This window comes from Chiloscyllium plagiosum, chromosome 33 (assembly GCF_004010195.1).
Source record: "Chiloscyllium plagiosum isolate BGI_BamShark_2017 chromosome 33, ASM401019v2, whole genome shotgun sequence".
In the NCBI taxonomy this organism is placed as follows: domain Eukaryota; kingdom Metazoa; phylum Chordata; class Chondrichthyes; order Orectolobiformes; family Hemiscylliidae; genus Chiloscyllium; species Chiloscyllium plagiosum.
The window spans coordinates 11311563-11327225 of record NC_057742.1 but is presented as its reverse complement, the minus strand read 5'-3'; the positions used below and the strand labels follow the sequence as shown (position 1 = coordinate 11327225).

General features: G+C 40.7%; 1 protein-coding gene and 1 long non-coding RNA gene across 6 annotated transcripts in view; one reads left to right on the top strand and one right to left on the bottom strand.

The window, feature by feature from the left end:
- Positions 1–4303, bottom strand: part of LOC122539828 (thyroid hormone receptor alpha) — a 352280-nt gene extending 347977 nt beyond the window's left edge. For 2 of the 4 annotated variants that reach the window (XM_043674921.1, XM_043674920.1), the window contains exon 1: positions 4169–4303. The gene's annotated coding sequence lies outside the window, so the exon portion shown is untranslated. The remainder of the gene's footprint in view (positions 1–4168) is intronic. The other 2 variants (XR_006309195.1, XR_006309194.1) reach the window with 2 other exon arrangements.
- A 151-nt stretch (positions 4304–4454) lies between these two features.
- LOC122539830 lies at positions 4455–7703 on the top strand. Of its 2 annotated transcripts, none has more exons than XR_006309197.1 (4): positions 4455–4707; positions 6575–6700; positions 6831–6951; positions 7395–7703. It is a non-coding gene; the product is annotated as an uncharacterized LOC122539830 (long non-coding RNA). The 2 variants fall into 2 exon arrangements; XR_006309196.1 differs by having other exon boundaries at positions 6834–6951; positions 7395–7666.
- The last annotated feature ends 7960 nt before the right edge of the window (positions 7704–15663 follow it).

Genomic DNA, 15663 nt, shown 5'->3' with positions numbered 1-15663 from the left:
AAAGCACACTACTAACTCCCAACACAGCTAAGGGCGGGAACTTCATGCAGCCTTACCCGCATAGCCCACATCCCAAGAAAAATTGAAGAAAATTAAGTTTTACATGCAGGTCCTTTCTTTTACCACATCAACCTCCAAACCCTCTTGCTTTAACAAAGTATTAACACATTCTCACAGTGGTTTGCATCCTCAAATGATCAATAGTTCTGTTCTCTGTAGTTACACCTAGAGTGTCTGATAATTAGTTTGAAATGATCCAAACCAGGGTAAGCAATAGAGGAATCATAAGCACATGTTATGTCAAGATTAAATTGAGTTCCCGTGATCTCGAACGCTGGTTTTAAAAACAAGGCACGAGGAGCTGACCTCACCTATATCCCAGTTGAAATATGTTGTCTTATGAGGAACGGTTACACAGACTGCGCTTGTTTCCATTGAGGTTTAGAAGTGTGAGGGGCTCCTTGGTTGATGATAAGGTGCATGTGGTTAGGATGTTTCCTCCTGTTGGTGAGTCCAGAACTAAGGGGCACTGTTTAAAAATTAGGGGACACCCTGCTAGAACAGACATTCAGAATTTTTTTTCTCTCTTGTTGTCAAGCAGCTCATGAACTCTCTGCCTCAGAAGAAGGTGGGGATGGAATCTCGAATAACTCCACAGACACCGGTGCCTTGTCACCTTTATTTATACAAGGAGAGTCCTTGACACCGATCCAGTTCCCTCAGAGCCAGCTCTCAGAATGTAGAGGATATCTGACATACCTGTTTTTTTTTAAAATCTTTTTCTTTTGTTTTATTTAATAAACAGAAAGAAAACCCAGAAAAAAACAAACAATCACAATAAACAATAAGGAGAACAAAAAATCAAAAAAGTCTGTCTGAAGCAAGGGGGAAGAGAATAAAGAAAACTGTCCTCCTCAGTAGGAAACACAACAGTAATAATAAAGCACTGACTGTAGTCAAGACAGCACAGAGGTCAGTCCTCTCCCTAACTCAAAATGGAGAGTCCGTCACCACTGATCCAGCTCCCTCAGAGTCAATGGAAACTCCTGCTTATTTTTTCTTTTTTTTTTGATTTTCTCCCAGACTATCGCCTAACAGCTCCAACGTACCCATGTCATGATGTTCCTGTTTATATCTATCAGCCAGGGCTCCCTGATTGGACCAGATTGGCAGCTACAACCAGGGAACTCATATTCTATGAGGTCCACCTGGCTGACCTTGTTACAATCACTGCAGAGCCATTAATTATTTTCAATACAGAGGTAGATTTTTCTTGGTAGGCAAGGGAATTAATGGAATTAATGGCAATGGGAATAGGTGGGAATGTGGAAATTTTAATTTTAACAGATGAACCATGATCTTATTGAATGGCACAACAGGATTAAAGGATGGAATGGCCAACTTCAGCATCTAATTCGTATAACCATAAATAATGCACAATGGTAAATTTCCACCTAATGCTTCAAGTTCTGAATATTTGAGTAAACTTCAAATTAATCTTGCACTTTTAAATGCAAAAACAACTTTTACAGGTTTTTAAATATTAAAGTAATTGATGTATTAGGAAACTGGCATGCACTAATGAAGCTGTTAAATGATTCAGTATAGTTTTTAAAGTAATTTTCAGCAATTTAATATCAGCTTACTCTCAAGTAGAGGCCAGCCCACTTATTAAAAATGCTTACATTTAATGATAAACCCATTTTTAGCATTATCAGTAAAACCACACCAACATATCACTTTTTAATACAATCAATACCTCAGCTTGCAAGAAAAGGAAATAAACTATTCTATTCTATTGTCCCATCATGCTGGTTCATGGAAGACGCTACATTTGTGCTTATGTCAATGAGCAGAAAATTGAGCCATTTTATAATTTTGGAAAACCAACTTAATTTTGTGTCAAAATTGGTGACTGCATGACCCCACTGAGATTAAGTACCAAACAGCTGAACAGATACTACAACAGGTAACAGTTAAGCTGAAAAGAAGTAGTAACTACTACTCAGCAGCGACCATTTCCCTCTATAACACTAATCACTGTGCTTTTCCATGCAGCAGTCCGTGGATGTATCAGCATGAGAACATAAATGCAAGAATTCAATCATCAGGCCGCCAAGTTATGAAACAGTTTTAATGAATTTATGATTTACTATTAGTAAGGGGTTATGGTTTTAGTTCTGATTTGAATGAAGTGTTAGTTATATGATACCTGATTATATTACCCTAGGAGCCTTCCATTGGTGTCAGTACCTTTTTTTATTGAGATCAGACAAATTTAACATTTGTAATCAACTTCTAGTGTTATTCAGAGAGTATTTGCAAATTACAAAGGCAATTTGAATCATCAATCCAAGAAATAGCTACTGTTCATCCATCAGAATCCAACAGTTTCCTAATTTATTTTTGTGTTGCTGCCACTGAGCAGAATATTCTTTGTCCTGTGTCCTATTTCTGACAACACCCCTCCTGTTCTTCAAACTAACACCAATAGATCTTTTCGTGTCCATCTGCGAGAGCAGGCAAGGCCTCAGTTTAACACATTGCCTGAAAGACAGCAATTACAACAACGCAGCACCCGACAGTACTGCACAGGACTGTCAGCCTTTTGCTTTCAGACTCAGATCTCTGGAGTGGGCTGCAAACCCAGAAACCTCCCAACCCAAGGGCGTGTGTTCTCCCAGCAGAGCTGCATCCAATATCTACAATCCTGGCATGTAGAACTTCAGCAGAATAAGGTGCTATATCAATGTAATATACATCCAAAACTGTTGACGCATCAATCAATCTAATATTTACACGTTTGGCATCAGAAATCTCTTTTCTCAAGAAGGATCAGAATTTCTCTGCAATAGGGTTAAATAATGTTGAGAACCGATGTTGAGAGCAATTCTTTTCCCCAGCAGCCTCAAACTGGCATCACAACTGTATACATCCTCACCCTTTAGCAGCAGAATCACACATTATCTGGTTTATAAAATGATGGACCAGTCAGTGCCAACATCATCTTGTCTAGCGGCCCTGCTTTGAGCTGGGAGCTACAGGTTCGTGCCCCCGAGCCAGGATTTAGTGACAGCTCAAGGTGCCTTCATGACTTGGCCAAACAGTTCGATGGTCAGCCTGTGACAATGTACCAATCTGCGTCTGACAGGTAGCAAGAGCTGGATAAACTGCTGTTTAACCCGGCCTTAGGCAGTGTGGCATCCCTGACAGACCCGGGGCAGGGGGAAATAAAACAAAAACTAACCATGGCAACAGACAGAAAGAAAGTTTGTGCGAAGATTTGTAGCTCAGGTGCTCGTTGTTGTGGTTCTGTTCGCCGAGCTGGGACGTCCCCTGTCTAGGTGGCATCCTCAGTGCTTGGGAGCCTCCTGTGAAGCGCTTCTGTGATCTTTGCTCCGGCAAATGAACAGAACCACAACAGATAGAAAGAAGCAAATGGTTGGCATTATGGGCTAGCGAGGGGGAGGGGGGGCGGGGAGAGGAAAAATAGATGAAGGGCTGCAAATCTGAAATAAGACACCAGTTGTGCTAGCATCTGGAAAGAAGTCTTTAATGGCTTTTTTTTATCGAGAGGTGAGGCACTCCTCTGAACTCTCTCCCCCACCTCCCACAATGTTGGGGCTTTATTTCTGTCACCTTCACGAGCAGCAGACACTGACATCAATCTCCCACAAAACTGTCAACATGCAGCCCTCGGCAGAAATTCAACACAGCGAGTCTCCCTGTGTACCTCTGTCAAGGGCCAATGCGAGCGGCGGGAGGGAGGGTTTAAGCTTTGCGTGGACTATATCATTCCCAACTTTTAAAAAAAAACACAAAGTTGGGAGGGTTACAACAAAAAAAAAGTCATTCGGTTTCCGATAACCAGCGAACAAGTGCGAGTGACACTTGTTAGTGTGTCTATCACTCAAACAGAAAGTTAGGAAAACACACACACACACACGAGAGAGAGACACAAAGTATCAATTCAGGAAATTGGGCAATGTAACAAGATTGGAAAACTGTAGCAAGTTCCGTTGTCACCAACAAGAAACAGAAATCTCCAAGGGGGGCAGGGAGGGAGGACAGACCGCACCTCGCGCCTGGCAAACTCAATCTCCTCACTTCGAGGTTGTGTCATTTCCCTGGGCCAAGCAAAAGCTCCACTAGATGTTTCTGTACTTACCCGCGGTATTGCCGTTGGCCTTCCAGGGACGCGGTGGGTTTCCGAGTGCAGGGCCACTTACTGCCGCGCTGTAATGTCAAAACTTAGAACCTCCTTTTTGTAAACCCCCCCCCCATCCCTCCCCCCCAAAACACCCCAACCCTGCCGTCAACTCTTCCAACCTCTGGTATCTGTTTGTCCTGATCTCTCTCTCTCTCTCTCTCTACTGTCAAACCGAAAGTCTGCTGCAGACCCCGCCTCTTGGCTGCCTCTCACTCATTTTTCTACGATTTGGCGCTCTCTGTCTAAGCTGTAACAGGGGCGCAGAACCTCCGTCTTATTTCGAAAACCAAACACATAGACACAACGGCGCAGCACCGCCTGGGAAACGGGCTCCGAAATCAGATGCCAGCGGTGCTCTGAGCTGCTGTGACAGTCCGGATGGACATTGAGTGGATAACCTCAAACCGTGGGAGGCCGACACACTGCCGTGGAAGGACAAGGGCACAGCTGCCATCTGCAGGCAGCCAGGGGCCTGGGATGGACTGAGGCAGGCAAAGGTGTCATTGGTTTTAGAGCAACTTGGAACTGAGCAGTGAAACCTGCGCACGTGGAGTCAAAACTGTTGTCAGTCAGACATGTGAATAGTATCCCCAGCCAGTCCAACTGAAGGAGGGGATAGTCCAGTAATGCAAATCCTGTAGCAGGCGAAAGTGGGTACTGCAGATTAGAGTCAAGATTAGAGTAGTGCTGGAAAAGCGCAGGAGGCCAGGCAGCATCCGAGGAGCAGGAAAATCGACGTTTCGGGCAAAAGTCCTTCATCAGGAATAAGGCCTTTTGCTCTAAACGTCGACTTTCCTGCTCCTGGGATGCTGCCTGAACTGCGGTGCTTTTCCAGCACTACTCTAATCCAAACCCTGTTGCAACCAATCTGGCCACAACAGCGGGCATTTCGAGAACTGACACTTCTAGCAGTAGAAGCGTCCCAAGGTGGTACCACCAAATGCACACACCTCTTATTGCCACACAGACACACACCATCCTGACCTGGAACTGTATCTCGGTTCCCTTCGCTGTGGTGCGGTCAAAATCCAGAAAATGCTGCCTGGTTTCCCTGGTCCTTGTACCTGTGGACAGCAGGGGTTCCAGAAGGTGGTTCACCACCTGGGACAGAAGTGAAGGGCCCCAATGCTACCCCTGACCTATTCTACCCCAGCACAGCGACCCCAGCCCTAACTGGAGCTTAGTAAGACCCTGGGGCCATAGTTATAGGTACTTAATATACCCCTCTGTCTTGGGTCCTGGTCACCATCATCTCCTCAAGTATATCAAGGCAAAATAACAAAGAGATCTGTAATAAAAGCAGAAAGAATTGGAGAAACTCAGCAGGTCTATCAGTGGAGAGATATGCAAGACAACATTTCGATTCCGATTTACTCTTGTTTACGCCTGTTCTATGAACCGTCCTCCAATAAGATCATAACTGTTTCTCTCTCCCCACAGATGCTGCCAGGCCTATTGAGTTCCTCCAACATCATCTGTGTTTGTTTCAGGTGTACAGCATCTGCAGTTTATTTGTTTTTATTACTGATGTGATTAATCTATATCGAGGCTTGTTTCCAAACCCCTTATAAATTACCCCTTTCAATTCCCTGGACTGCCTTCTCTATTTCCTGGCTCAAATTAATATTTTTTAAGATTCTTAAATAAGAAAGTGTCAAACAACTACATGTTACCTTTAATCTCTTCATATGTGAATTGCTCCAAATGATCTGCTAACCACTTCTGTAATTCGAGAAATCCTGGTGATAGGTAGCAATGCTATTCTGTTGTTGCACTAGAAAGGGTACAGCAGAAATTTACTGGAATGAAGGATTTTAGTGAAGGATTGTCCAAGATTGTTGTTTTAGGAACAGAGGCAGCTATGAGCAGTTTTAAATGATGTATGTACAATTATGAATGAGAGTTCATGATACGGTGGTAATGTCCCTATGTCTGAGCCAGGAGGCCTGAGTGCAAGACCACCTGGTTCACAAAAATGAACGAACTGCAGATGTTGTAAATCAGAAACAAACATAGAAGCTGCTGGAAAAGCTCAGCAGGTCTGGCAGCATCTATGAAGAGAAATCAGAGTTCACGTTTCAGGTCCAGTGACACTTCCTCAGAAGAGGGACCCGAAACGTTAACTCTGATTTCTCTCCACAGATGCTGCCAGACCTGCTGAGCTTTTCCAGCAACTTCTGTTTTTTGTGTGTGCAATAACACAATTGAACAGGTTGATTGGAAGATATAAAATTATGAGGGGCCTAGTTAAAATGGATGGAATAGAGTTATTTCTTATAAGAGAGGGGTCAATAACGATGGGACACAGATTTGAAATTCTTGGCAAAAGGATTAAAGTGAAGGTGAGAATTTTTTTTCCTGCAGAGTGTGGTGGAAGTCTGAACTTGTCTGAATGGGTGGTGGAGTCAGAAGCCTTCATCCCATTTAAAACAACTTGATATGGCCTTGAGGTCCTGTAACCTTTGGAACTAATGACCAACAGCTGGAAAGGTGTGTATTCTGTAACTTTTAATCAGCCAGTACAGACAGGGATGCTTTCCTTCTGTGTTGTGAGTTTTCAGTGCTCCTCTACATTCACTTGATCCCAGGTCACTGGCCCCATTTCCACTTTTTCATTCAGTAGGTCCGAAACTGAGGTCCACAGGAAAGCTGTTGACAGTTTGGAACAAACTGGAGGGTGGGCTCAGAGTGTGGCAGCCACACGTGGGTGGTGGGGAGCCCTCAGGATGGGATGACGATCTGTAAGTATTCTGAGTTTTTATCTGTGTGAAAAACCCTGTTTACTTAAAAAAAATTCCTAAAACCTTTTACGTGCGTTCTTTCATTTTATGAGTATTATGTACTTTCCTTTTCAATTGGTCCACTGTTGATTTTCCATTGTCCTCTAATGGGACTACTGTTCTCTCATGATTTATGTTTCATATGTCTGAATGTAGTGATTTCACCTCCAATATGTGTCCTTGCCTACATTATTGTACATACCCTATTCAGTATTGTATTTACATTCTATCACTCGCCATTCTCATGAACATGATCAGATTTCATGTTTGTGAATAATGCCTAGAATTGTTGCCAGCTCTGATTCCAGAGTTGTCCTTCTTGATTGTTTACCCACTAGATTTTAAGGATCTGAAACAAAGTTTCAGTACATCTTTCACCACATTCAATGTATGTTTTATTCTAGCCTCATTATCTGAAGCTCATATTGTACAGTTTGACCTTCTCCGTCACCCTAAATTCAGATGTCTACCTAAACCAGTCCATGATGTGTAGGTGCCGGTGTTGGACTGGGGTGGAAAAAATTAAAAATCAGCAAGGATCAGCGCTTCGAAAGCTAGTACTTCCAAATAAACCTGTTGGACTGTAACCTGGTATTGTGTGATTTTTAACTTAAACCAGTCCATGTCAGACTCTGCATCCTTCCACCTGAGCAGCGTTAAATTCCTTGATTCCCTCTTGTTGCTAATGAAACTACCATGCTTTCAATATTTTGATCATTTATTTCTTTCAAGTTCCTTTCAATGAATATAGCCAACACAAGCTCTGTACATTCAGTTCATTATGCCCAAGTTCTCTCAAACTGCACACCACATATCCATGATTCCCATTCTTGTGTTGTTCCTGCAGTGAGTGATAGCTATTCAATTTCAAGATCCTTGATCCATTTTCTGATCTCTCTGCCTCAAGCTATTCCTGATGAAGGGCTTTTGCCCAAAACATCGATTCTCCTGCTCCTTGGATGCTGCCTGACTTGCTGTGCTTTCCCAGCACCACACTCTCAACTCTGAGATTTCCGGCATCTGCAGTCCTCATTTTCTCCTACTTGATTGAGATGACCTAGGCATGATTTCTTTGACCATTGTTACTTGGTTGCATCCTAACACATGTTTTGTTTCATGTATCCTTAAATGATATACTTCTAATATCACTTTAGTTTCATATGGCACTCAGGCTTGCTCTGTCTCTGCCCTGTAGATATAGTGACTTGACTATCCATTGATGGGCATCTGGAATGTATATGCTCATGGAGAAGGATAAGGGACAAGAAGGATTAACTTCAACTGTAATGCTAAAACATCCTTCCCCTTCAACTCCCCACTGCCCTTGCCTAAATCCCTAGAGGTTCTCATTATTCCCAACTGAGTCTCAAAACAGTTTACAAGGTACTCATAAAGAATAAATATTGGTAAAATTGAGTAGGGCTATTAGTTACACCAAGATATGTGAGGTGGTGAATGAAATCGCAATAAATATCAGCTAATCTCTAAGCGAATGCTAGAACAGGTGTGAGAGGCTGAATGGTCTCCTCCTGTTCCCATGCATGAGTTTATGGATATGTTTTAAGGAAACAATGAAAAAGTAAACACATGGTCAAATGTGTTTTATTCTCTTTATGCTGTTTTATGGATGTCACTAACTCAAGGGTGATTCTCAATAATGAAGCTTTTCTTTGAACAGTCACTCAGTCAGCAATTTTCAGTACTCTCCTTGTTTCTTAATTATCACTAATTTCTCATAACAATACTATTTAATAAAAAGATGTCCATTCAATTTTAAAGAATTCTAATTCTACATTTTGGCTTTTTGTTGTTGTCAACTACTCTGGTAGTTTCTGAGGAAGGGTCACTAGACCCAAAACGTTAACTCTGATTTCTCTCCTTGGATGCTGCCAGACTTGCTGAGCTTTTCCAGCAATTTCCATGCTTGTCTCCGATTTACAGCAGCCGTGGTTCTTTCAGTTTTAGAAAGATGTCTCTTGCTTGGATGACGTGCATCAAGGGAAGTTTTGAGGTTAAGTCGGAATTCTGGAAAAGAATGTAAGATAGAATATTTTTTGCTTCATTTGAACTGTACTGGGAATGAAGAAAAGCTTTCTGGATTTTCATAATTCAAGTGGTATGAAGCTTCATCCTGTCATGCTGAAAATGTCAGCAGATCAATCTTTTGTCAATTTATGTTAGCAATACACAAGTTGGTGAGACAGAGAAGCAGAAAGTTTTAACTGGTTATATACCACTATGTAAATAAAAACAGAACATGTAGATCACCAACTTTTGGTTTCTTCTTGAGAAAATTACATTTTAAAATTAATTTATGAAATGTGAATGTCAGTGACAAGCACTAGATATATTTCCATTCATTATTTTCCTCTATAACCTTCTTGAACTACTCTTTGTTGTGACTTAATATAACTGAGAGGCTTGCCATTAAAACATAAAGTGCCAGAGATACTCAGTAAAACATAAAGTGCCAGAGATACTGGCACCATCTAAGGAGAGAGAAACACCATTAACTTGCAGGTTGATGAGCTTCCATCAGAACTGGAAAATGTTAGAGACATAAAACATTATGAGCAGGCGAAGAGGCAGAGACATAGAGTCGTATAGAATGAAAATAGACCCTTTGGTCCAACCTAATCATGCCAGCAACTTTTCCAAACTTAGTCCCATTTGCCTGCATTTGGCCCAAAGCCCTCTAAACCTTTCCTATTCATGTACCTGGCCAAATATCTGTTTAATGTAGGAACAAAGGAAGTGTCAACAAAGGAGATTGTCTGATTTGGACAGAAGGCAGGGATTTCTCCTCCCTTTGTATCTCTGTGGGTAAATACTATCCCAGTTAAATAGTTGGGCTTTTTTCTTACAAAAAACAATCCTTAACTCATTTTGGAGAAATCTTCATTGACTGGCGCAACAGTGCTACACAATACAACTTGATTTTATCCAGCCACGTTTTCAAGTGTGCAGAATTTTGCAGTCAGCTGCAGAGCAATGTGTTTGCCACAGACCTCAATGAAAGCTGCCCACAAGTGTCTAGCATTCTCTGTGATGCACATTTTTCCTTTCCTAGCATCAGTTTGAATCTAGCATCAATTCAAGGGGATCTTAAAGTGCTCAGCAACAATGATGTCATCAAGTAGGATACACTGTCAATCAAACCAGCAAGAAATAATCATCAATAATTCTTCTTTAAGAAATAATTCACTTTTAATTTTTAAATTTTACAAATATTGGGAAATAAGTAGAAAATTAAACTGAAAGTTAGCTATCATAAAAAAACTAAAAATAAGATTGTTTTAAAAGTAATGTAGAAATTTAGCATTCAATAAAAGTACTCCTTTAGACCTAATGAGTCTGTCAGGTCACAGTACACTAGGTTAAAGGTTTATTTAAAATCGAGAGTGTGGTACTGGAAAAATCGATGTTTTGAGCAAAAGTTCTTCATCAGGAATCATTCCTGATGAAGTGCTTTTGCTCAAAATGTAGAATCTCCTGGTCCTCGGGTGCTGCCTGACCTGCTGTGCTTTTCCAGCACCACACTTTTGACTCTGATCTCCACATCTGCAGTCCTCACTTTCTCCCAGATTTATTTAAAATCACAAAATTTCAGAGCACTGCTCCTTCATTAGGTGAAGTGGAGAGAGGTGCACAGGCACAGAATGTCTAGAGGATAATGGAAAGATAAATTCCAGATAATTAAGAGTATCCACAGATAAGTACAAATAATGTGAGTAAAGTATCAACAGGCTGAATAACAAGTGAAGGGATGACCTACAAACTGATTAATAAAGGCAGAAAGATAATTACAAATAATCAAAATGGAGATGGTTTTCTAATTATCTCTCTGCCTTAATTAATCAATTCATGTCATCACTTGTTGTTCAGTTGTTGACACTTTACTCACACCATTTGAATTAATCTGTTGACACTCTTGGTTACCTGCAAAGACTTGTTATTCAGCCTGTCGACACTCTACTCACACTATTTGTACTTATCTCTTAATTACCTGGAATTATCTTGCCATTATCTTTCTGCCTATACATTCCATGATTTGGAGATGCCGGTGTTGGACTGGAGTGTACAAAGTTAAAAATCACACAACACCAGGTTATAGTCAAACAGATTTAATTGGAAGCACACTAGCTTTCGGAGCGGTGCTCCTTCATCGAGTGGTTGACTCTGATGAAGGAGCGTCGCTCCGAAAGCTAGTGTGCTTCCAATTAAACCTGTTGGACTATAACCTGGTGTTGTGTGATTTTAACTATGTATTCCATGCCTGTGCGCCTCTCTCCACTATCATGGTCATTCTAACAGATGAGAGACTTAACAAACAATCAAGGAATTTTTCTTAGTATAATTTCAGTTACATCACTGAAAACTTTTGCTATAAATTCTGTGTCTTACAATCGTGTACTCCACAACCACCTGATGAAGGAGCAGCGCTAAGAAAGCTAGTGCTTCCAATTAAACCTGTTGAACTATAGCCTGGTGTTGTGTGATTTATTAACTTTGTACACTCCAGTCCAACACTGGCATCTCCAAATCATCTCTCCACTTCACCTGATAAAGGAGCAGCACTTTGAAAGCTTGTGATTTTACATTAACCTGTTGAACTCTAACCTAGTGCCTTGTAACTTCTGACCTTACCCATTCCAGTCCACCACCGGCATCTCCACACTAATGAGCCTGGTCATCAGTAATTATGAATTTAGTATGTCATTAAAATCCTAATTCCATCTCATTTTAAAAAAGTTTAACTATTGCAAAGGATTTTTTTCAGTATTCTACAAACAGAACGTGAATGCGCTCATCAGTTCTTAGCGATTTCTAATTGATTGCAGGAGGAATCTCAACACTGCACCCTCTGGTCAAAAGTAGAATTACAGACAGCAGATTCTGGATGAACCGCACGTATGAAATCCAGAGGTTGGTGTCTGTTTACAAAGAATAGTGACGGACTGCTCGAGCAATTTAGTTTCCATCACTATCAGTAAAATCCAGTTCATTGTACAACAATGAAGCAATTATAATATCACTCTGCAATTTTCTCCAGAATCAGACAATATTGGTATCTCCTGAGATTTTACTGAATATGAATTCTGTAGATGGCATGTGTGGGGAGTCTAACTTGGGAAATGTTACAATTTAATTTTAGCAAAGTGATCACTATCACAAATAGACTATGCTTAAGTAAGAAAAGTCATCTATGAATAACCTAAGCATCCTGTAATTCATATGGATGACAGCCAGAGGCTGTTTCAGTCAGGCACACATAGATGCACGAGAATTTACTTTCAGCATGCACTCTTAAACATTGTAAGTACAGATTTGAGATCAAGTGTATAAAGTTCAATCATGTAAAATAAAGCAAAATGAAATTGTGTGAAGTAAAAAGAGTTTATCACATGTTATGGTAGTGGTCAAACCTGGCACTTTAACTTTCATAATTTGATTGTTTTACATACAACATTTCTTGAATTAAAATGATTTATAGAAAACTTCAAATATTGACTTAAAATGGATACCATGACCACCTGACCCCAGACTGAGGCGACCCAAGTGGATTAAACAAAACTATCTGAACCGAAATTACCTTTTTATCTAAAGATATTGAAATCAGACAATTAAGTCAGCATCAAGAAATTTGTATCGCCTGATTTAATTCACATGGAATAGTTATTTGTCATATTGTACAAGTAACATTTCCTGCAAAGTATATAACTTGGAGAGACAATAGGGTTAGACTTAGAAACCAATGAATGAACCCTATTTCAACAGCTGTGTTTGAGCAGCAGAAAAGAGGAGAATGAATTTGTAAGCAAGAAGTAGAATATTCTCTCTGTCTCTCTTCCCCTCTTGTGTTCCTCGTTATTATCTTGGAAGACAACACCTGGTGAAAAAGCAGATTGAGGGGTACGATCATTCACCAAAAACTAAAAGATACCTGTAAACTTTACGACTGTTGAGGATATTAGTGAACAATTAAACAAATGCAATTCAGGTTAAACATCTGTTACCTCACAAACTCTAAGGACTTTTAACCTGCGTAACCTTTGATCTTTCAGTCTATGCAAGACACCTCTCCATTTTAAACTTATTGCCTGTGTTTGTGTGTATCTGATGTTACATTCTTATTATTTATGTTGGGGCTGATAGGTGATAGAAGCTTTGGAATTGGGTCCTTTCCTTTTGTCCTGTTAACCACATTTTCAATTGACAGACATAGCTATACGCTAAAAGAAATAAAATTATTATGTTGCGATCAACTGCAAAGGAGTTGAAAATAGAGGACAGCTAAATTACCCTCTTAACCTGGCTAAAACATTAAGCAAAATAAAATGAAGTTGTGTAGATAAAAACAAAACAGAATCATGGAACATAGGAAGTGGACTTGTGGAATGAAGTAACATTGTAAGGATTGATGTGCTTTTCACACAATATAGAATATGGTTCACAGAGTGGTGCAGAATGAGTGGGGCTAATTCAAATGACTCAGTTTCATCGAATAGTGGACTTCAGTCTCATTGTGGTAGATAATGTAAAGTTTGAGACTGACATTCCTGATGAAGGGCTTTTGCCCGAAACGTCGATTTTGCCTGTCTTCGGATGCTGCCTGAATTGCTGTGCTCTTCCAGCACCACTGATCCAGAATTCCAAGGCAGTACTGAGCGACGGCTGAATTGTCCAACATCCAAGATTGTGTTTGTCTGCTGAAGAAGGTATTAAAATTTCTATTCCACTATTCAAAGAGGATCAGTTCTTGAAACTGTGAAAGCTGAAAATTTGAATCGAAAACAGAAAATGCTGGAAATACTCAGCAGGTCTGGCAGCTTTGGTGGAGAGCAAAACAGAGTTAGCCTTTCATGTGAAGAAGGGTCATTGACCTGAAACCATAAGTTTGTTTTTCTCTGCCACAAATGTCATCAGATCAAGAAAGTCCCCTTGTGTTGAGTCCAATGTTCATCCCTCACCAGTAACCATTCGAAAAATAAGTGTGACCAGTTATTTAGTATAAATAAAGCACTTAAGTTGAACCAACATATTAGAAAGCCCCACCTTTCCAGCTCTAAATATCATGTTTTTTCATAGAGTGTGTAAACTGACTCCCCCTCTCCATTTCAGACAAGACAAGGGACACACATGTTAATTGTCAGCATCATTTTTTAAAATCCCACAAGTGCATGATTGACTTACTGATAACTCATAACCAGGCAGAAGAGTTCAGTCAGGTAATATGAGCTGTGTTACACTGTGGGAGCTGAAGACACACCTACTCCTTGTATCACATGCTGATTATATTTCAAAATAGCAATCGCTCACGCCCAGGGCAACAGTTCATTTTCATACTGGACTAAAAAAGCTGACACCCATTTTTGGACAGATTTTCTGAGACTTGAAAGGTTGACTTGTATCCGAAAAAGATTATTTGTAATTGACCTCTTATTGCAGGCTACTTGGGCAAATGACCTTCTGGCTGATATGGGAGGGACAAAGACCCTTTTAAAGGTTGCTTTCCAAGCTGCCATCTATGGTATCTCATTTACTGTCTGTGAGGCATTCCTTTGTGAAAATTGGCTGTCTATATGGCAGTGAATACATACCTTGCTTTTGTTTTGTTTGTTTTCTTCTTTCAGGCATTCTGTCCATTTTTGATTCTTCTGGCAACAGGAAAATCTAAGTTTGGACACCACTATGAGTATAGTTTTCTTTTCTGCTTCATGCTGAAAGTAAATGGATAACCTCAATTGTTAATAAGACCACTGTTACAAGATTTGCAGATGATTGATACCAGACTGATTCCACGTGCTAATATTAAAATGAGTTAGCACTGCAGGTCCTACTAAGTTAGTAGGTCCTACTAAATGGAAGTGGTCATGGGTTTGGAAAGTGCTGTCTAGTTTCAGCAGTGCATCTTGTGGAAGAACCACACTGCTGCTACTGACTTTCTGTGGTGGAGAGAGTGAGTGTTTGTGAATGTAGTGCCAATCAAGGCCTTGCCTCCAACTGCTCCCCCTCCTTACCCCAAAGCCCAACTTTAAACCTTAATGATGCGCACCCTGGTCCACTGAGCTTCCCTGTGAAGGCCACAGTTGTTGTCACAGCAAACAACTGCCTTTCCTTTAGCCTACCATGCCCTCCAAAGCTATTTGGCTTACCACCCAAAACAATTTGAGATCGCCCTGTCACTGTTCTTATACAAATGCTTCTGCTTTCCTCATGAGTCTTGACACCAATCCCTCCTCCAACCCCCAACCCAACCCCTTTTGGTTATGATCCTTCTGCTTGCAATCTCCTGAATGATCAATGGACCCAACCCCAGGGCTGCATCCCACGCTGATCTCCATGTCAAGACATTTGGCACATTTAGAATGTAGGAAGCCAAGTATCAATGAGGTGAGCTGTGGTCTTAATAAGGCATTTAACAAGCTATAATCCCTCTTAATCTGTGACTTGTAGCTGCCTAACAAGAAACTCATGTCACTGGTCAGCGAATACATAAAAAATGCATTGTGTTGCTCCTGATGTTTAGATTAGAACATAGAACATAGAACAATACAGCACAGAACAGGCCCTTCGGCCCACGATGTTGTGCCGAACATTTGTCCTAGCTTAAGCACCCATCCATGTACCTATCCAATTGCCGCTTAAAGGTCACCAAAGATTCTGACTCTA